At 36.3% G+C, this 23,811-nt stretch overlaps 1 protein-coding gene across 6 annotated transcripts in view; it reads right to left on the bottom strand.

Annotated features, from left to right (window-relative positions):
- The window catches only part of LOC145673480 (uncharacterized), a 129,899-nt gene that overhangs the window by 48,006 nt on the left and 58,082 nt on the right, over window positions 1–23,811 (bottom strand). For 3 of the 6 annotated variants that reach the window (XM_081743215.1, XM_081743217.1, XM_081743221.1), the window contains exon 1: window positions 6,573–7,056. The exons of 1 other annotated variant lie outside the window; for it this stretch is intronic. The gene's annotated coding sequence lies outside the window, so the exon portion shown is untranslated. Of the gene's footprint in view, window positions 1–6,572; window positions 7,111–23,811 lie in introns of those variants that run through there. 2 more of the 6 variants (XM_081743219.1, XM_081743218.1) reach the window with 2 other exon arrangements.

Here is a 23,811-nt window from a genome sequence, read left to right as displayed (position 1 = left end):
GTGTTCGTGGAGAAAAGGAGATACACACCGCAGAACCACATATTCCAGAACCCAATCGAATAGAAGTACAAACCGCTATAAAGAATTAAAGAAACACAAATCTCCGGGTGTAGATGAAATTCCGGCTGAGTTAATTTTAGCTGGAGGCGAAAAATTGTGTAACAAGATACACAAACTCATTCTCCTTATCTGGAACAAGGAAGAATTGCCACAAGAGTGGAAAGAATCAATCATTGTTCCAATCCACAAGAAAGGCGACAAAACTCACTGTAATAATTATCTAGGCATTTCTCCTCTGTCAACATCCTATAAAATCCTTTCAAATATTCTGTTAGCAAGACTGACCCCATACGCAGATGAAATTATTGGAGATTATCACTGCGGATTTAGACGAAATCGATCAACTATCGACCAAATACTCGAAAAAAGTGGGAATACAATACCCCGGTACATCAACTATTTATTGATTTTAGAAAGGCGTACGACTCGGTTAGGAGAGAAACATTATACAACGTTCTTGCAGAACTTGGAATACCGAGAAAGCTAATTGGATTAATTAAGATATGCTTAAGTGAATCCCAAAGTAAAGTACGGGTAGGAAAATTTTTGTCCAGGAGCTTTCACGTCGAAAATGGCCTGAAACAAGGAGATGCGTTGTCGCCATTATTATCTAACTTCGTTCTGGAATACGCTATAAGGAAAATCAAAGATAGCAACCAGGGCCTAGAGTTGAACGGTATTCACCAGGTTATGGCATATGCTGATGAAGTAAATTTAATAGGGGATGACAGGAGAACAATAGAAAGAAATGCAGAGATCTTATTAAACGCTTGCAGGGACATGGGTTTAGAAGTAAAGGCAGAGAAAACTAAATACATGGAAGTACGTCGGGACCGGAATACAGCAAATTATGGATGCGTTAAAATACTAAATAGTACTTTTGATAAAGTGGATACTTTCAAATATCTAGGATCAATATTAACAGAGGAAAATCATATTCACGGAGAAATTAAATGTCGACTAAAAGCAGGGAATTCGTGTTACTATTCGGTTCAAAATCTCTTGTCGTCGCGAATTCTGTCGAGGAATTTGAAACTTAAAATATACAAAACGATAATCATGCCTGTAGTTCTGTATGGCTGCCAAACATGGTCACTTACTCTGAGGGAAGAACATAGACTGAAAGTATTTGAGAACAAGATCCTGAGATGAATATTCGGACCCAAGAGGAACGGGAATGGGGAATGGCGGAAACTTCATAACGAGGAACTACATAATTTATATGGTTTACCCAACATTGTTAGGGTCGTCAAGTCTAGGAGGCTTAGATGGGCGGGTCATGTAGCTAGAATGGAAGAAAGTAGAGACGCTTTCAAAGTCGACTGGAAGACCAATCGGAAAACGACCATTAGGAAGACCTAGGCGCAGATGGGAGGACAATATTAAGATGGATCTCGCAGAGATTGGAATACAGAGTAGAAACTGGATGCAGTTAGCTAAGGATAGAAGTCAGTGGAGAGCTTTTGTGAACGCGGCATTGAACCTCCGGGTTCCATAGGCCATAGAGTTAGTTAGTCAGTATTATTATCTGCATCCACTACTACTTAAATGAGTTTTTGTATTATAGAGAAGCGAAACAAAACCTGCTTTATCAATTTAAAGTAAAATTTGGAAAAAAGCCCAAAATTTCCCAAGCAAAAAAGCGAAGCAGAAAAAACAGTTTTTTCCCCAAAAACAGGCGTTTTTTTCCGAACCCTTGCATCTCGATTTGGAATTGAAATAAGTTAACGACTGGCAATCAATTCAAAATTTAAGCCTAATACTTTCACTAAAATGGCATAATTAACATTTAATATTATTTCCTAATGTTTTATTTTCAGTTCGTGACTTGTATTACGCGTATTCATTTGTATTATATCCCGGAGACGTACGGATTTAGGTTCAACTTTTTAGACTTAAGACTCTGCAAGGCAGTCTCAGTCTTTGTTACCGGAATTGTGCCTAAAAAGGCATTTATTCCGTTAAGCTCCGCCATCTTTTCAACATGACAATAACTGAATAGGTTAATTCATATTAGTTTAGATTAGGTTACTTTAGGTTAAGTTAGGTTTGGTTTGGTCTTTCACTTAATACATATGTTTGGCCGGGCGGGGCTTATCTAGGGTTGCCAACCCTGAAAAATGAAATTTCCAGCACCTGCTCACAATCCTTAGAACAGATTAAGAACAATTGTAAACAAAAGCGCACTTTGGACAGAACATTCATAGGAACCGATACCTAACCTAACGTATACTAAACTGAACTAATCTACTACGTACATATAATAGTGATTCTATTCCTTCAGTAGGGTTAACTGCTACATCGCCGGAGGAATTTTAGAAAATTTGCCAGATGAATAGAATTTATTTTAGTTTGGAAGGAACAGTGAGTGAAAGTCAGGTGAGGGAAATAGTTAAAATTAAGAAAATACTTGCTGTTGTTTGTTGTTTTTGATGTTGTAAGCGGCACTATATGTGGAGGCGAAACGGATTATTTGGCGGAGACGTACACTTGTTATTTTATGGGAAAGGCAGTGTGGAAATGGTGCATAAATGACAAGATTGTCACATATCGTGTTTGAGGTTTATCGAGCTGTACAAAAGTAAGGAGCGTCAGTTGTTGAAACTGTGTGAAAAGTAGAGATGCAAGAACTCGAAAAAAAAAAAAAAAACGGTTTTTTCTGCTTCGCTTTTTTGCCTGGGAAATTTTGCGAAAAAAAATTTCAAACAATTTTAATTCTTAACATATTTACATTATGAATTCCAAAGTATTAAGCAATGTATGGTATATAATAATTTTTTAACCTCTTATATACAGAAGTAAGTTTTTTTTTTCAAATGATACACAAATAACTAGCAAAATTTATGTATTATTTTTACTTCAAAATATCACACACCCTCTTTCTGAAACAAAATAAAGTAAAACACGAGAGAAATACATTTATATGATAGTCTTAAAAGCTGCACGTCAAGAGCTTCGTTTCGGGTGGTTCTATACATTCTTGAAATGTTCCAGTTAAGTTTTAACTTTCATATACACTGTATGAATATTTCTAACAAATTTTTTATTCATTGATCACATACGTAATAAAATGTTGCCACCTATCAGGTGCTTCGGACCTTCAAAATCGGTAAAGTACTGAATTTTCCGGAGTACGCTATAAGGAAAATCAAAGATAGCAACCAGGGCCTAGAGCTGAACGGTATTCACCAGATTATAGCGTATGCTGATGATACAAATCTGATAGGAGAACAATCGAAAGAAATGCAGAGGCCTTATTAAATGTTTACAGCGACATTGGTTTAGAAGTAAATGCAGAGAAAACTAAATATATAGAAGTTCACCGGGATCAAAATACGGTAAATTATGGATGCGTCAAAATATCAAATAGCGCTTTCGACAAAGTGGATACTTTCAAATATCTAGGATCAATATTACCAGACCAAAATCATATTCACGAAGAAATTAAATGTCGACTGAAATCAGGAAATTCGTGTTATTATTCAGTTCAAAATATTTAGTCATTGCGAATTCTGTCAAGGAATTTAAAACTTAAAACATATAAAACGATAATTATATCTGTTGTTCTTTATGGCTGAAATCCTGAGACGAATATTTGGGCCCGAGGAACGGGAATGGGGAATGGCGGAAACTTCATAACGAAGAAATGCATAAATTATACGGTTTACTAAACATCGTTATGGTAATCAAGTCTAGGAGGCTCAAGTGTTCAGGTCATGTAGCCAGAATGGAAGAAGATAGGAACGATTTCAAAGTTTTAATTGGAAATCCAGTCGGAAATCGACCATTACGAAGACCTAGGCGCAGATAGGAGGACAATATTAAGATGGATCTAGCAGAAATAGGAATACAAAGTAGAAACTGGATCGAATTGGGTAAGGACTGAAGTCAATGAAGAGCTTTTGTGAACGCGACACTGAACCTTCGGATTCCGTTGGCCATAGAGAGTAAGAATTCATTTAAGTTAAGCACAACTGCACAACAAACATTATAGAGTGGTTAGCTTTTGCGCTTCTATCGGGAAGTCCGGGATTCAACACCACATTCGACCATTTTGACAAAAGTTTTTCTTAATTCCATCTGTAAATGTAGAGATAGTGCGTATACTGTAAATCCTGGCCGACTTCCTTTATCGATTTAAAATCGTTGTTATTACTAATTACCAACAGTGACGGATTTGCGAAGGGGGTTAGGGTAGGGATGTCTTTCGGATTGAAGCCTGTACCCCGAAATTACGGAACTTCTAAAACAAACGAAATATTAGTTATGTCTTTACTCATAAATTTCAAGCTCCCCTCAAATAAAAATTAGTAATCTTTAGAAAAACTAAACATTAATAAGAAAAACCCCTCCCAAAATACTTTTATAAATACGCCACTGATTATCAGTAAAAAATGGTCTTCCAGGTTGTATCCGGAAGAATACTGCTGAATATAGAAACGAAAACGAAATATTAGTTATGCATATACTCATAAATTTCAAGCTCCTCAAAAAACTTTTTTAAAAAAAAATTAAAATAATAAAATAAACGGAGAAACTCCTCCCAAATACTTCTCTAAATCAGCTACTGATTATTTCTATAAAATGATATTCAAGGTTATATCCGGAAGATTATTGCTAAGTCACTGCACAGCTACAGTAAAACAAATTTGAAAGTGCGCTCTTGTGCCAGATATATTGAAAAATGTACCCTCTGATGGATATATTGAAAAACAAACGTTTAACTTGTGTGCTAGAAGCTAGAGTACTAATCTCTAAGAAGTGAAACACGGATGACTAAAGATGAAATGATCTAGAGAAGGAAAAATGTCGATAAAATAAACTTAAATAGCCTCTAAAAATGCTCTCAAATACAACGTACTTTATGTTAATGAAATGAAATCTTTAAGTTTTACGTCCCACAGTTATGCCGGTTAGGCTAAAGGAGTCGATGATGATGAGTAATGAATGAAATGGTGGAATGAAGAAAGTGGGAGGAAACGGGAGAACCCCGAGAAAACCCACGCACACGGTGTTTGTCCACCACAAAGTTCACTTGGCGAAGGCTGGGATCGAACCCGGGACCCCAAGCACCAGAGGTTAACGCTCTACCACTGAGCCACCGTGGCCCCCGTACTTTATGTTACTTTAATTCATAAAACAGGTGCTCCACACATCATGATCGTAAATTCCAGAGCGAAATATGGCACTTAAGTCACGAAATCTTATTCAACTATAGAGTATATTATAAGAAAGCTATTTAGATAGAAAAATCAAGAAAATGAGAAAAAGCCAATATTTCCAAAATTCCCGTTCTTTTCCCAAGAAAGCTTCCTTTTTATGTGCAAAAAACCATCGATTAAAAAAAAAGCCGGCTTTTCTTGCATCTCTACTAAACAAGCGAACAGTTTGTTGTAAGTGTAGAAACGAATTGAAATTACAAAAAAGAGGAACTCTTAACCAAACCCATTCTAGTCTACTAATTTAGTACAGTTTGGTAGGATGGCATTTAGGATCTCTCCCAAAGCTGTGCAACACATGTCATGCATTTTATGACATGAAGTGTTTTTCCACTATCCTCGTTTATGCATATACCCACAGAAGCTTACGCTCCTGCTCTCTGTGGACACACCCCTTTGCTACAGCTCCGCTCCCCTGCTGTGCTCCTGCCATGACTCGGTTACACAGCATTTGTGATTTAGTGGCCACCTAGCACAAGTTGTTTCGTGTTTTATGCATTAGTTTGTCATATATCCACACTGTATTTCGAACAATAATGACTACCAAGTGTGCACCACGATCACAACCTAGTATTTTAGGGTAGAAACTAAATAATAATCCCTTTTTTTTTTTTTTTTAACAATTTTCGTGTGTTTCGACGATACAGCAATTTAATGCCCTCAGTGCCTTATCCTATTACAAAAGACGGAGTATGTTTAGTACAAGGGGTCCAAAAGCACGTAAAAACACAAAAATTACAGGATAAATGAATGATGCAAGTACTTAGACGTAACATAACGTAACCAAATCTAACGTAACCTAACATAAGCTAACCTACGCTAACCTGAACTAACCTAAACCAACCTAATATTAGTAGAAATAAGCGAAATTCTATCACTTTTGGAAAATTATAGCCTACGGAACCCTTACACTAATATAACACAAACTAAACTAACCTAACCTAAACTAAGCTAACATAAACTAACCTACCTATCCTAAACTAACCGAATGTGAACAGAAATTATCAAAATTGTAACATTTTTTAGAGAAAAGACCTGGACCCCTTCTGCTAAACATAGGCCCAAAAGACACTTATTCTGCTCGAAGTGCACTCTTATCTAATTTTATTTTAAACCTTGATGTGTATAGTTGAGGGTGATAAAGATACCGATCTACCGGCAAAGTACCGGCCAGTTGAAAATCCTAGGCTTATCGGAACCCCCTAAAAATTGTATTTATATTACTTTCTTGTGGCCGAGAGCTCTTTAATCTGCTCCCCATATCTACGCCACACAAAGCTTGCTTTAACTTACCTCATATTCAGTAAATAAGCATGTCACACGAGATTAGCGAAGTTCTAAAAGCAACAGCAGCATTAGAGGAAACTTCATTGTACAATAATATTATTGTTCCTCGTGAAACTTAATACTGTTGAATAAGGGCTGAACTCTGTTAATAACCACATCTTTACATTAATCACTTTTTAAATTAAGTCTTGAATCTAAATGTAAATTATTTTAACTCCGAAAACTAGACGTTCGCAAGACAACACAGTTGATTAAATTGATTTCCAGGTGCAAGGAGCATTCTGAAAACTACAGCTCTCGAACGAAATTTTCGATGCATTGCCGCCAGTTCGTGCAAGGAGAAGCAATTGTAATAATGTGAACCATGTTTCTTTACTCCCCATTTCTAACCGGAAAACAAAATAAAAACTTATTTTAAACCCACCAAAGCCATAATATCATCTAATAAAACTTGGTTTCTGCTATTCTTCTTCTTCTTCTTCTTAAAATCTTAAACTTTTATAATGCCACTGTCTCACAAAGAACTATCGGAATCGGAAGATCGGAAATATATAAATGTAATAGAATCAATTCCTTCTAAGTGATTGAGATGTGCCGCTCGACCATCTCCAAAAAATCTATTTTTTTTTCATATGTTTACCCTATATCAGGATACTTCAAAACCACAATTAATTATTTTTTACAACATCTCATGGTTACACAACGGCTGCCGCCATTGTGCGTTTTTTTCGATTTTAGGCGTTTACGTTGTTTTGAATATCTCAGCATGTATTTGCCCTAAAGAATTGAAAATTGCTGGACGTCTCCAACTCGTACAGAGCTAAAGCTTTGATCTCTTAACATTTTTGCCTAAAGCAATTAGAAGGGGGTGAAATCAGGGTCTGCAGTAGCAACATTTTTGGACATTGAAAACATGTTTGGGAAAAGGAAACAACTGACATAGATGTCTGAATTTGTGAGTGAATGTAGTCCGGGGACATAAGTTAATATACAAAAATTTACAGACCTGTAGCTGCTCCCAAAGGCCTGAAAAAAAATCGTAAAGTTGGGAAATTATACCAATTTGGCATATTTAACTGTCCAATATCTCCAATGGGCGTGGAAAGAAAAATCTGAAATTTTGGGAATAGTTAGTCATTTACAGGGTGCGAATTACCGGGGGGGATGAGGGGGATTTTCCCCCTCAATCACATTTTGTTCCCCCCCAAAGAAGTCAGCTGAAGTATCCCCACCGGGGATGCTCGCTTTCCCCCTCAAACTATGCTTAGTGTAACTCCAAATTTCACTGATTTTTGTTATTTCTTGTAAATTCAATCTTCTAGCTGTATTTCGAAATGATCGATGTAAACTGTTCAGTTTTAGTCATTTCTACTTACCACCTAATTACCCACTATTTTCAACGTTGTTTAGTAGAACTATATTATTATGACTACGGTTGTTACTTGCAACTGTACCTTCGTACCCTTCAGTTCGTCATCGTTTGTGAATTTGAATGTACTAATTGCGTATAACAAAGCCACATATAGATTTATAAATGTTCTTTGCGGTTGGCCAAGAAGAAGTAAACAAATAGCTCCTTCTACCAGACTTGGCGAAGTTCGGATATGTCTTATTCATCCTCTATATTTGTATCGATTATCATCTTATTTTAATTTTTGTTATAACATTTTATTTCATTTTCCAGTGTACTCTTTGTTAGCACATGGTCTTCATTCCCTAGTAGGTTGTGTGTATGCAACTCAAAAGTTGCATTTAATTTGTGATAATTAGCATAGTAATCACTGCTTTTACAGTTTACGGAAATGGAATTTTGAAACTGTACTCAAAATCTGAGATATAGGTATTCTCTCGTAAGTATATGTTAACGTACACGCTGGGGGATACGCTCCTAGTGAGCAGACATATTAATGAAGGTGATTTTTAGGTGAATAAGCGAATAATTCAAGATTTGTTTCAGCATTTGTTAATACGACTAGTTCTCCGTGTCATTGTCCGTGTATGTATAAGCATTTCAACTGGAGCGGGTTTTTTAAGTTAACCCTTCATTTTTTCATCTTTTCGCTGTACAGTTTGCTGTCCACGCAATTAATGTTGTCTGAAAAACTTCAGTGTAATGTTTTACTTTATTTGAATAACGTAGCCCATAGTTAATCAACTCATCTTCAACCTAACAGTAAAGTAATTTTTAAGTGTTGACTTTCCGTGCCCATCACAGAATCGATATTTGGAGAAAAAAAGTCGTGATGAGCACAGCTTTAGCGGGAAGTAGAAGCACAAGCTCGAAATTTGAATTGAGAGATTTTAAATATTTGGCCTTCGATTTGACCTTGATGTGAGAAATCGGGACCAGCAACAATCCATTTCTTATTTGATAGGCTAATATCTAGATTTTCTTAAAAAAAAATGTCCGGTTTAACTGATAATTTTAGTGGTTTTCACAAGACTGAAGTAGGTTTCTTTTCGCAACCTGTATGTATTAATGCAAAGTGGAAGTTTTCAATATGAGTGGAAAAACTAACATATGCTTGTGATAATGGCTATCACTCGAGCAAAATTATTAACTAAATAAACCTTAGAGAGCTACGGGGACGAGAGTGAGTACAACATTAAAACACGTTCAGAAAGGTTTAGTGGGGTGTGTGTATGTCAGACAATATATGTGCATAGTTATTGTCGGTAGATTTATTAAATTAATAAATCTCTCATTTATTACAGGTCACACACACACACACACATATTATATATATATATATATATATATATATATATATATAGGGTGGGCCATTTTAATTAATCCACGGAAATATCTGAAAAATGATAAAACATAGAAGAAATTTTTGAAGTACACGTTATATATCGCTAAGGGGGAAAACCAATCCCGCCAAAAGTACCCCTCCCCGCTCCCCCTAAATGGGGGTAACGGGGGGTAACTTTGAAATGTCAAATGGGAACATGGGTCGATTAATACCTCGTTCGAAAGGTCTTGGAAAACTAAGTAACGCTGTACCAAAAGATGTTTCATATTGTGCACCAGTTTCAAAATGGCCGCCATGATATGGTTCAGAAACTCCAGTACCCGTAGTATGAAAACCATGGAAGGTAAATGAATGGAACAAAATTGAAATACGTAAATATCATAGGGCATATCGAATGATATAATCCCTGTGATCCCAGTGGCCTCCCTGAAGAGGTCTTGTGGGCTAACTTCAAAATTTCAATGTCCGACCGGACAACGGTTCGGGCGTACGCTTGACCTACCCAATGCTGTTTGGAAGGCAGACTTCATGCATAGAGAATTGGTGCACTAAGTTAACGCGGATGGCCACAGTTACATTTTGATTAACTATTAGCATCCATGTCATATTGTGAGCTTGAGGGACGAAACGGTGTGTACGTATATCCCCGAAATGCTTTCTGAATAACCAGCACGCATTGCATAAAAGTTTCTCTTTTTCTAGTCACTACAGCGTCATCCTTACAAACAAATGTTTCAACCATACCATACCTATTTGTAAGGTTAGCCTTAATTTACGAATTAAAGTAGAGTTCTCGTTTGAACTTTCACTTTACTTTCCACCCCACTCACATACAGAGCGCAGGGAGAGATTATTTTGCAGGACTTGGATTTCTCTCTATACATTATGGCAATTTACTCTAATATTTTTATCTCTGTTGTATTATTCTCGAGCCTTGGAACGCCTCCGTGGTTTTCCTATTTAATTTTCGTTATTTTCATTTATGTCTAACCAGTAGACTTGAAGCTATAAGTCGCAGACAATAGATTTTATTGCCCCCTTAATTGCTTTATTACCTAACGACTTTCGATGTCAATATGGCCGTGTCGGCCTTGGAGAGGCCGGTCCCGGGCTTGGGGGAAGTTTCTGGGGGAAGTGGTTTTATTACTTGTGCAATAGAGGTTGTTTGGAAAAGTGGAATGACCTCCTTTCTTGTTGAAACATGCTCCTATACGATTCTTGAATCGAAATTATAATCAAATTAGAATTAAAACTATGATTTAGATAATTAGAGCATTGGTATACGTCATTGAACGCAATCCCTAGCTTTAAACATGATCCAACACGATTTTTGATTGAGGATACGGCTTTGAATGCTGTTCTTAGCTTCAAACATGATTTAATACGTTTATTGAATCGAAATTATAATCAAATTAGAATTAAAACTACGATTTAGATAATTAGAGCAATGGTATACGTCATTGAACGCGATCCAACACGATTTTGATTGAGGATACGACTTTGAACGGTGTTCCTAGCTTTAAACATGATTTAATACGTTTCTTGAATTGAAATTATAATTAAATTAGAATTAAAACTATGATTTAGATAATTAGAACTTCAGTATATGGCTTAAAACGCGGTCCCTAGTTCCCACAAGGTTTTTCCCCATTAATTTAATTATGATCTGACTTGTAAAGCTCGTAACTAATTGAACACTCTTATTTGAACTAGAAAATTATGAATAATGAATATGATTACACCCTTTAAGCTCCAATGTTTAGCAACGATTTTTAATGGTGCTTTGTTTTACGGAGTAAAGTATTAAGATGGTGGGGGAAAAGGAAGGAAAGGAAGAAATATTTATTTATTTTCATTTATTTTTCTTGTTGCGAACTGCACTTCTTTCGTTTAGCTTGCGTGGTTCTTAAATGACAGACTTAACTCTGCTATTTTTCAGCGTTGTTCAGTACGAAATTTGCAGACTGATGTGTTCTTTCTTCAACTGCCATTGCAATACTGAGGGTGAAGAATGAAGTTCAGTTTCTCACACCCTATGCAAACAACCTTGCGATATGATTGGCCAGGAAAAACCAGTTTGCTCCGCCTGCAATGTTTAACCATGGGGGCCAATCATTCCCTCTAGTTTGAGTGAACGGGAGAACCCACCCGTCCCCGCCTCTCTTTCCATCATCAATGTCTTGTGTGAACAAGTTTCTACCCTCTCTTCCCACCCGCAACAAGTGACATACATTTTTCTCCCCACCCTTCACTGCCTCTCTTTGGCCGCATCTTGTGTGAACAGGATTTTACCCCGCGACAACTGACATAGATTTTTTGTATAAACCACTTCTGGTGGATGGTTCTGGAAACAACAACCTTTTCCCCGCCCACTACCCTGTTCGGACAAACAAACAAGGTATTGCCAGGCTGTCCTTGTACTCAATGCCAATAACCTGATGAATAAATGGTTGTCCTTCATTTTGAGTTTGCAAAACAACACACACACAAAAAAGAACCCGTAGAATGGTTTCTGTGTTTTGCCACATACAATAATTATGCTGTTCTTTTCGGCAAAATACAAGTTATTGAAACAGATAGCTATATAGCTTACTGAATAAAGCCGGAATTTTAAAATCTAGGAACCCAGCTAACGAATTTTATTGCTTGGTAAACAACTATTACCCTGAAAAATACGACAATTTGGCGTCTTTGATGTACGAATTCAGACATGCTGGCGATGTTTTTCAAACTTTAGGCATTGTGTGAAAATTCCATGGTATTACCTCTATAGAAAAGAAATATTTGCTTCGATTCGGCAAGAGACCGACAAAGGAATTCTTTTCTGCTTCTTTGCAGACTGAGGCAATGCTGTATTACAAGGCAAATTCATTTACTTTATTTTTTTTCTCCCCCTATTCCATTCCCCTTATGTTAATGAATAAATAAAAAATATATTATATAAATGGAGTACACATTTCCTGTATTAACAATTTTGCTCGTGAAGTCTTCTGCCTTGCTTCTGCATTGCTTCTTTAAAGTGTTTTTTCTGGATTTTTTCTGTGTTTTGTTCAAAGAAGATATTATATTTAAGTAAGTTTTATATCATTATAATTGATTAGATATATTTGCATAAGTATCGAATGGTGGGACTCCCCTAGAAAATTAACACATATTGTTTTTTCTTATGAAAATAATTAACACAGTGTAGAAACGAACTAAGAGTTTGCCAATATGTTTTAACTTGTGGGGAGCATATCGAGCCAAAACCGGGGGAACCATACATGGGGGCATAGCCCCCCAAACAGGGGAATCGCGGCTGCCTTATAACGCCTTCCGTGTTTACCGAAAATCGGGAGGGGAGCCGTGCATGGGGGAATAGTGCCCCGAACCTGAGGGAACCGCGTGTGACTTATAACGCCTTCTGTGTTTGCCAAAACAGGGGGATTCATACATGCGGGGCATAACACCCAACAGGGAAAAGCTAGCTTCCTGAACGGTCACCACGAAGGAACGAAATATTTGTTTTTTTTTTTAAATTGTTTGAATACTATGTTTGAGTTTTGATTCCGTTTTGGTTGCGTTTTTGGACAAGTTAACCACAGGAAAGAGTGAAGAATGGAATTAGCATTATTATCATAGTTAAGAATATGTGGGGACACGAGAAATATCTTGGCAGTGTTAATCTTTTTTAGAGAAAAATGCCTGGTGACATCCCTTAAGAATCGCCAATGACAGATGGACTTATAGTTTTAGAAATGCGTGGTGACGTTCCTTAAGAACCGTCAATGAGATACTTTATAGTTTTAGAAATGCATGGTGACGTTCCTTAAGAACCGTCAATGAGATACTTTACATAATAGTTGGTTTTTTTTAGAAATGCATGGTGGCATCCCTTAAGAACCGCCAATGACGGACGGACTTATAGTTTTAGAAATGCGTGGTGACATCCGTTAAGAACCGTCAATGAGATACTTTATAGTTTTAGAAAATGCGTGGTGACGTCCCTTAAGAACCGTCAATGAGATACTTTATAGTTTTAGAAATGCGTGGTGACATCCCTTAAGAACCGCCAATGACGGTTGGACTTATAGTTTTAGAAATGGGTGGTGACACCCCTTAAGAACCGTCAATGAGATACTTTATAGTTTAATACATAATAGTTGGTATTTTAGAAATGTTTGACAATCTACCTTAAGACCCGCCACTGATGGACTTTACGGCAAAAATCAAGTGTGCAATTTCTTTGAATCTTTATAACTGAAATTGTGATTAAACAGAATTGCGTACTGTCCAATATTTTTGATGGTAGATTTTATATAAATACATTGTGTCTGAATGATTTGTCATGAATCTGTATTCATATTGGATTGTCTTTTCGGAAAATAAGCAATTTACACATAAAGAACACTTTTAGAACACATACATATTCAATATTTACTACAGATAATGTTCAAAATATATTGTTTAGTGTAAAATAATTAAGTTCAACAGAAAAGATAGACATTTGTCTTGCTTGTATCCCTAATATTTAGAAAATCAGTCAGTATTAAGTGCACAGATGTATTCACAAAGTGTTCAGAAGTAAACAAAAAAGTGTTCAGAACCGCGAAAAAAGTGTTTTCATACTGAAAAATGTACTTATATAAAGAGTTCTTAGTTGTAGTGGATGCAATTTTCCAAGATACATGTGAATATTGCAATTTTACGTAAATGTGTAGACTTTTCTTTCCCACAGTTAGACTCGAAAGAAAAGAACTACGTTCATTGATTCATTTTGGATCATAGCAACGGACTTTTCCCTTTGAATTCGTGTTAGAATAGCTTGACTATCACGAAACGTAGTGAATACTCAAACGGTTCTTTTTCCAAGACATGACGAATAAACGAATATAATTGAGTGAGACGTGTTGGGAATATATTTGAAAAATGAACTTGCGTATTTAAACATGTGATGCAGTATTCAAAATCTTAATCATATGGTAGTCACATGGTTTTTGTACATACTAAGTCTATATTAAGCAAGGTAATGAGTGAGAAAAAATAAATATTGGCTTTGTAAAAATGAAATGAAATACGGATTATTTTGTTAGGGGATGCAGAAAGAGAATCCAATGCAGTGTGAACGCGCTCTTTTGCGTGGAGGAAAAGGGGGGCTATACCCGGAGTGAATTCCCCCTCATAACTTTCCAATTACTGAACGCGCTCTTTTGCGTGGTGAAGAGGGGGCACTATGCCCGGAGTGAATTCCCCCTCATAACTTTCCAATTACTGAACGCGCTCTTTTGCGTGGAGAAGAGGGGGGCACTATGCCCGGACTGAATTCCCCTCATAACTTTTAATTACTGAATGCACTCTTTTGCGTAGAGAAAAGGGGCTATACCCGTCCTTAAGAGTAATGCCACCCATTACTGAACGTTACTTGTTTTATATATGGATTTGGAGTGAGAGATCTCGGTTTTATCCCGTCTTTTTTTTTGGCACTAGGATTTTAATGTAAACGTATGCAGCAGTACTAGTAGAGGGGGTCATCCCCCTGAAATGATGAGGTAGTGGTCCCTCACTGAAAGACTGGGGTTCATCCCCCTGAAATGATGTGGTACCGCAGCACTTAAGTAAATACTTGTTCTGTCACTGAAAGACTTGGCTTTATATTCCTTATTTAACCCAATATTTTTACTTATACGCGTTTGATCTTCAATACTTTGATAGAATATTAAGACCAACAGAATATACAAGCATGTGCTATGGTTTATTACACATTGAAAACATATATACTATACTCACCTGAGAAATATACGGAACTTTGTCGCACACGCGTCAGCACTGCGGGACTTTCAACGCACAACTAATCTTTAATTATGACTTTTGCCGATAGGTGTCACTAGTAGTAATGGTTGTGCAATACATGATATGACACGATATAACATGCATTTGGTGTGTAGGGGTATCATTTCCTTTCACGGCAGCGTACGTGTAAGATCAAGGACAAGCTTTAGCACATCTTAATTAATTAACTATATAGTTTTAATACTATTAAATAAAGTATAAAGAAATTGATTCAAGCCTATTGTATTCCAGACATTGAAGCTTTGCCGAACCTTGAGTGGTGGTAGCAGCACAAATAGAACACCCAAACATTTTTGTTTAGCCTTACAGCGACACAGAGTCGACATTTTTTCTTCTTTTTCTGGTGTTGTGAACGAACAACTAAGGCTTGAAAGGTGTGTGTTTCTTCACTTATTGTTTTTTAAAAGAAAGAAAGAAATTATACATATTTGAGCTGTATTTAACCAATATTAATGAACAGAGAGAGACTTATTGTGTGTGGATATTTTAAAAGAATAGATTACAACTCAATATTTTTTTATTGATTTTTTTTTCATAAATTGAACAATTTGCTATCTATTTACATATCATTATTTGACTATAGATTGAAAATAAGTGTTTGCTTTTTATGTACATATTATTAAAATATAACTATAGGTTGAAAGTAATTGAATGTGCTCTCTCTCTTTTATATTCAAGTGATATATTAACGTCAACTTGATAACTCAAAATAGTTTTTTTCTTTGTTTTATTTCTTTCAGATGGATTTCTTCTGCCCAAGCGAAGAATTAAATATGGTTGATGAAATTTATCTCCAGGAATTGGTGCGCGGTTTCAACGACTACCCGAGGGTCTTCAGTACCTGGAAAGCCATCATGGAATTGAACAGGCTGGGATATCGGGGGTCGGGGAGATGCGACGCACTCCTACGCGCCCTTCGTGCCTTCGAAGGTAATGATACATTACTTCTCCAGCACTGCGTAAGCAGTGCTGATATATTAGATTTATTTTTGTATGGATTTTTCCGTACATGTGATACTTACGAATCGGCGCAGTCAAAACTCTTTTATTTATTATCATGTGGGGAAGGTCAGGTGGATAGGATAAAAGATACAGAGTTATCGAACTTTTTTGATTTTGGCACGCGCTTTGTTTCGGAACCGTGCTTAATCCCATCCACAAATAATGCCATAGTCATGCCCCCTCAAGAAAATCATAACTTGAGTCCTAATAATCTATATCAATTAACAAATGAAGATTTAGCTTTCTTGGATGAAGTAAATGGGATTGGCACTCAAAATTCCGATGAAATACCAGCTGAAGAAATGAGGAGTTTGGTTCAAAACGAGGACAATGCTGTGGATATACCCACGCAACAAGTCGAGGGAGAAAATCCTGTATACAATCCGCCTGAATACTGTGTACAGGATAATCATGACTATGGGGACCAAATGATTTTTACTCCACAGCCTGACCCGTCATATGCCAATGTTCCAGCAATGGTTGGACATGGCAACATAAACAACAACAATAGTACAACTGGTACTATTAGTAGTCCTAATAGTGGTAGTACAGGTGGTAGTGGTAGTGATAATAATAATGGCGGGGATAATCAAAGAAATAGTAATTTCGAAGTTATAAGAGAAAGCAGACAAAGGTTTCGTAAGTTTCATCTTACGGGACATGAAATTGCCGTCAGACCTGTGGGTGATGAAAGGAATATTAATAACCCAGAGGCTTATATCGAAAGCTTAGTTAATTTTGCGTTGGAACATGTGATCTCCAATGCACGCCCCTCGGACTACATTGGCTTATACATAGAGAGTAGTAATAGTACCAACAACAAACCAGTGTACGTTCCGTTTAGAAGAAAGGGCAATTTCTCTGCTAGGACAGTCCTCACTTCAATCGAACGTGTATTAAATTCGAATGAAGTGTTCCTTTTGGGGCAAGAACTATTGTTTCGATTCCATATCGCTGAGAGTATGCACGGCCAGGGAAGAAATAATACAACGAGTGCCGTTGACAAATATGCAAAATATCAAGATTACTTAGAAAAACGATTAATTCGTATTGAAAATAGAAATATTTACTGTCTCCCTATGGCCATTGTATGGGGCCAAGTAAAGCTCCACGGTACAAAATATGATTTGTATAATTTAAAAAGAGAAAACTCCGATACATGGCTTCTTAAAGCAGAAGTTCTCTGCGAGATGGCAGGGGTTAACGTTGAAAGTAAACAAGGTTGTGACTTTTCCGATCTGGAACTCTTTCAAGCATATTTGAAAGGGGAATATCAAATCGTAGTTTATGAGGAGCATGAAAAGAATAACCGGGAATATATAGTACGTTACCCGGGAGAACCGGCAGAAAATAAGATTTTTATCCTTTATCGAAGAGGTAACACTATTGGTCATTTCGAACCTATTCGTAACATTAGAACTTTCCTCAAGGCACGAAAGTATTGTTATTATTGTTTGGAAGCTTATGATGAAAGGTCACGTGCACATAAGTGTAAAACTCGTTGTACTTTTTGCGAACATACTCACGAACGTGATTATACCGCAAACAGAATTAAATGCAATGCATGCAATAGAGAGTTTGCTGAAGGTGAATGCTTTAATAATCATCTGACACCTAATAAATCGGCTAGATCTGTATGTGATAATGTAAAGCTCTGCATCAATTGTGGCGTCATCTTTGATAAGAGAAGTCGAAAATCTGATCACATGTGTGGTGAACATTTTTGTTCAACGTGCCGAGCCTATGTTGATACAAACCATACATGTTTTGTTCAGAGACAGCGACCTGTTCATACGAAAAGGTTTATGTACATCACCTATGATGTAGAGACGATGTTGAAGGCACCGAATGATCGCGGTGAAAGGGAACACGAAGTTGTGCTGGTGTGCTGTCGTCATGTTTGTCACGCCTGTATAAGAAAAGGTATCGATGAGCCCTGTAAAACGTGCGGTGACAATGTTGGAAATCGTTCGTTTTCTTTTAAGACAATGACGGCTTTTATTAACCATGTGTTAGTAGAGCGTCCTGTCTTTCAGAAGATCGTGGCAATCGCGCATAATGGTAGTCGCTACGATGGTCTCTTCTGTCTTAGAACTCTAATAGAAGACCAGCATATTGTACCTAGTGTCCTTATTCAGGGTCAAAAGATTTTTAATATCAGCATAGGTAATCGTATCTTTTTCCGCGACTCTTACCTTTATATTGGCGTCAAATTATCCAAATTACCAAAAACGTTAGGCCTTAGTCAAAATTTAAAGAAGGGAGATTTCCCATATTTATTCAATACTGAAGAAAATCAAAATTATGTTGGTCCCTACCCTCCGATTGAGTACTATGACCCTGAAGGGCGAAGCACAGAAGAAAGAAAACAACTGGAAGCCTGGCACCAAGAACGTGCGGAAAGTGGCGAGGAGTTTAACCTGCAGAGGGATATGCTGGCATATTGTGAGAATGATGTTAGAATTCTAACAGAAGCGGTCATTAAGTTTAGCGCTATCATCGAAGAGAAAACGGAGGGTTTGTAATGTTTCATAACATCATCTACCATTGCAAGTCTTGCGATGCGGACATATCGTACCTTGCACTTACCGGAGAATACTATTCCTATCATTCCCGCGTTGGGATTTCATCATAAGACCAAGTATAGTACAAAAGCTATGCAATGGCTTATGTATATGGAAGACCAATTAGGGATAGAAATCCAGCATGCTAGGAGAGGTGGGGAAAAGTATATTGGTAGGTACAAGGTCGATGTATGGCACGAAGGACTCAACGCTGCCTTCGACTTTTACGGGTGTTATTTCCATGCCTGCCGCCTTTGCTTCCCCTTTAACCGTGACGCGGTTTTGCACGATGCCCAGGACTCGTACAATACGATGGAAAAACGATATGAGCAAACCATGCGCCGCCGTAGGTACCTGAAAAGTATAGGTGTAAACCTATACGAAATATGGGAATGTTCTTGGGACAATAAGGTAAAGATGGATAAGAAAGTGCAAAAGTTTGTTCAAGAACGTTGTACTAATCTACCTGATTTTCTTATTCCTAAGAACTGTTACAACGGTGGTCGCACGGAGGTCTTTCGTTCCTACGTCAATTGTGCGAGTGATGAGCGAATTTCCTACGCCGATGTAACATCGTTATACCCTTGGGTGATGGCACGTAAACCTATGCCGGTTAAATCACCTAAGATTCACACGGGACCGGACTTTCCAGATGTGGAAAGTATTCACGGTGTAGTCAAATGCACAATCGTCCCTCCAAAGGACCTCTACTTTCCGATCTTACCATACGTTGCGGGAGATCGTTTACTTTTCGGCCTCTGCCGCACATGCATGGAAGAAGAAAACACTAACGAATGTACCCATAGCGATGCTGAGTGTGCTCTCACAGGAACATTTTGTACACCAGAGTTACACCTTGCTCTTAAAAAAGGTTACAAAATAATCGATATACATGAGATATGGGAATTTGAACTTTTAGATCCTGAAGAGGGGAATTCAGGAGGGCTGTTCGGGACCTACGTGAATTCCTTCCTTCAGATGAAGCAGGAAGCCTCTGGTTTTCCTGCTTACTGTACCACTGAAGAAGACAAACAAAAATATATCGATGAATATTATGCCCATGAAGGCATACGATTAAATTATGACAATATTAGGATGAACCCGGGATTGAGGCAGTGTGCGAAGCTATACCTCAATTCATTGTATGGTAAGTGGGGGCAACGCACAGACATGTCGCAGAGTATAATCGTTAGTGATGAGGTTACCTTTCTTAGGTATTTAACTACGGCAAGGTATGAAATTCAAAGTGTGGTGCCAATTGATGATGACCATCTCATTCTCACGTACAGAGACATTGAAAATGAAAACGTTCCGTTGGAGTTTTCCAATGTGATACTAGCCGCATTTATTACTTCGTGGGCTAGACTTAGACTTTACGAACTACTGACGACTGTAGGACCTGACAGAGTAATCTACTGTGACACTGACAGTATCATGTACTTACAGAAAAAAGATGAGGAACCCTTGTTACCGCTCGGAAACTATTTGGGTGATCTAACGAATGAAATTCCTGAAGGTTGGGAGTTTACAACCTTTATTGGTCTTGGCTGTAAAAATTATGCAATGCGGCTAACAAATGCCCAAGGGGATGTTCGGCATATATACAAAATTAGGGGGATAACACTAAATGATAGGACCTCTCAGAAAATTAACTTTGAGAGTTTCTATAAATTAGTGTCTGGACAATTAGAGTCCACAGTAATAGAAAACCCAAATAGCATCGTTCGTAGACCGGGGTTCCGTATCTTTAGCTGTAGAGAGACAAAGACACACCGTGAGGTCAACAAAAAACGAAAACGGATTGACGAACCTAACATGACCGACGATGAACCAATACGAAAACGTGCAAGTGTACCTTACGGTTATAGGCCCACGAATGAGTGAATGTGACTTGTATGCGTGTCTCTTTCGTGTAATGAAACCCCGAACCATCATCGATTGTAAAAATATTTATTTTTTAATTTATTCTTAATTTATTCCTAATTTATTTAATTTATTCCTAATTTATTTAATTTATTCCTAATTTATTTAATTTATTCTTAATTTATTTTATTCTTTTTATATTTTCGTTTGCTGTGCAAACAATGTATAAACTAGTCAGTTCAGCTTTAATCTTATATCCCAGTGATTTTTTATCCATTTCATTACTATGTATACTCCGAACAATCAATGATTGTGAAAATATTAAAATTCAATGTGTGAGTGTGAGTGTGTATATAAAGCAGAGTCTCTATTGTATGCATTCATTTGATTACAAGATGTTAAAGTTTCAACATCCCTCTACTATTTTAATCGCTGGTCCTTCAAGGGCTGGTAAAACTTGTTTTGTAAATCGTTTACTTAATGAACATGATCAAATGTTTAGTATAAAGTTTAATGATATTGTTTGGTGTTATGGTGCAGTAATACCAAAATTAGATGCAAATGCAAAAATACGTTTTGTAGAGGGAATACCTGACATGAATAATTTTGAAATCAAAGAAAATTCATTATTAATACTTGATGATTTAATGTCAGAAACTAATGGTGATGTTGCTAATTTATTTACAAAGTATGCACATCACAAAAAGTTAACTGTAATATTTATTATTCAAAATTTATTTCCAAAAGGAAAACATGCACGTGATATTAGTTTAAATGCACATTATATTATAGTATTTAAAAATCAACGTGATAAATTACAAATACAATATTTAGCAAGGCAAATTATGCCTCGGTATAGTAAAGAAGTCGTGAGTGTGTTCGAAGAAGTAACACGAGAGCCTCACACTTATTTATTATTTGACTTGACACAAAAAACAAACGATGCATTGCGAATACGTACAAATATTTTTCCGAATGAAATCATGTATGTGTACGCTAACGTAAAAGACATGCATACAGAAATTTTTGTTTAGTCTGCATCAAGATGTTGAAGGTGAAACAACACTACAGCACGCTCCGTGCACTGTGCAAATGCAAGAATACCAAACGAAAACAAATTTTACAAAATGCTTCAGGGGATTTAATAAGAACAATATCTCAAGTAGCTAAGAACACAATAAAAGGAAACATCCCTTTAAATTCTCGTCAGAAGCAACGTTTACGTAGACATAAAAAGATCTTACGTGCTCTATCTCAGCAACGTACTGCATTGAATAAAAAGAAAAAGTTGTTACTACAGAAAGGTGGTGCTCTTTTACCGTTAATCTTGGGACCACTTCTTGCAGCAGTGGGAAGCAGTATTTTTAGTCGTTAAATATGTCAGAATTACGTAAAATGATTTTAGTTCCTGAAAATGCTGTACATGAAATTCAATCGAATCTTAAATCCATAGATTCACATCAATCACGTTTAGATGAAGAAATGAATAACATCTTAAAACGTCGTGATCTTAGTGTACAACAAAAGTGGAAATTATATCAACAAGCTTTGCATCGTTATTTACAGTATACATCTTCTTCACATAAACCTATTACTTTACCTATCATTCAAGAAGAAGAAGAAGAAAAATCATCATCATCAACTTCCAAACAAGATAGCAATACTTCTATTTTACCATTTGTATCAGACATTTTACAATCAGTACCGAAAACACTTCGTAGGAAAACAGATCTATTATTAAAACAGTTGACAAGTTGTAATAAAATTCAGTGGGATAAGTCTGGTACAGTACGTATTCATGAAAAAACAATACCAGGTTCAAATATTATAGATTTAGTAAATGATGTTGTTCGTACAAGAAAATATTCAAGAAATCCTATAGGTATTCATGAATTTAAAAATTTATTAGAAGATCTTAATGTTCCTAAAGAATTTATTGGTACACCTATTAGCACGCCAGCATCAAAAGTGAAAAGTAGTAGTAGTAGTAGTAGACAACGTATTCGTAAAGTAAGAAAATCTCCTAGTCCTGCAGTAGTAGCTAATTTATTTAAACATTGGAAAGAATATAGTATGTAAAATGACAAAATTATCCAAAATATATTATGATTATTCAAATCCTGATTCTTTATCAAGTATACAAACATTACAACGCAAAACAAAGTTATCTAAAAAGAAAATTAAAAAATGGTTAGCTTCTCAAGATGCTTATACATTACATGCACCAGCTCGTAAAGTTTTTGAACGTAAAAAGTATTATGTTAGTGCACCAAATGAAACATTACAAATGGATTTAGCAGATATGCAAAATATTGCAAAGTATAATAATAATTATAAATATATATTATGCTGTATTGACATTTTTTCACGTTATGCATATTGTGTTCCGTTAAAAACAAAGAAAGGTCCTGAAATGGTAAAAGCAATAACAAAAATTTTTAAAAATTTCAAGTTACCTGTGTTTAACGTACAAACAGATTTAGGTGGTGAATTTTATAATCGACATGTAAAACAATTGTTTAAAGAATATGAAATTAATCATTATAGTGTTCATTCCGAAATTAAGTGTGCGTTAGCAGAACGCTTTATACGTACATTAAAAGAAAGATTGTATCGTTATTTTACTGCAAAGAATACTTATCGTTATATTAATGTATTAGATCAAATTGTAAAAAATTATAATCATTCATACCATTCAAGTATTAAAATGGCACCTGCACAAGTAAATGATTCCAATGTGAATCAAGTGTGGGAAACATTATACGGAAATAAAAAGAATAAGAAAAATATAACTTGCAAATTTAGTTCGGGTGATTATGTTCGTGTTAGTAAGTATAAACATAAATTAGAAAAAGGATATTTACCTAAATGGTCACAAGAAATATTTATTGTTGACAAATGTATAAAGTCAGATCCTGTCACTTACAAATTAAAAGATTGGAACGGTGAGGAAATTAAAGGAATATTTTATGCAGAAGAATTACAAAAAGTAATTATAAATTCAAAGAAAACATATCTTATTGAAAAAGTATTGAAACGTAAAAATGGGTGGATGTATGTAAAATGGTTAGGATATCCATCAAGTATGAATTCGTGGATTAGATCAGATTCTATTCAGTCTGCAAAATGAATTCGAACTTTACACACGACTTTTACGTTACTCTTCCTTCAAATGCAAGTAGCAATCTTTTTGATAATAATACATCATCATTTCGAGTTAAATTGGCACAA

This window comes from Thermobia domestica, chromosome 16, assembly GCF_964235325.1.
Source record: "Thermobia domestica chromosome 16, izTheDome1.hap1.1, whole genome shotgun sequence".
NCBI lineage: Eukaryota > Metazoa > Arthropoda > Insecta > Zygentoma > Lepismatidae > Thermobia > Thermobia domestica.
This window is presented reverse-complemented; position numbering and strand designations above follow the sequence as displayed.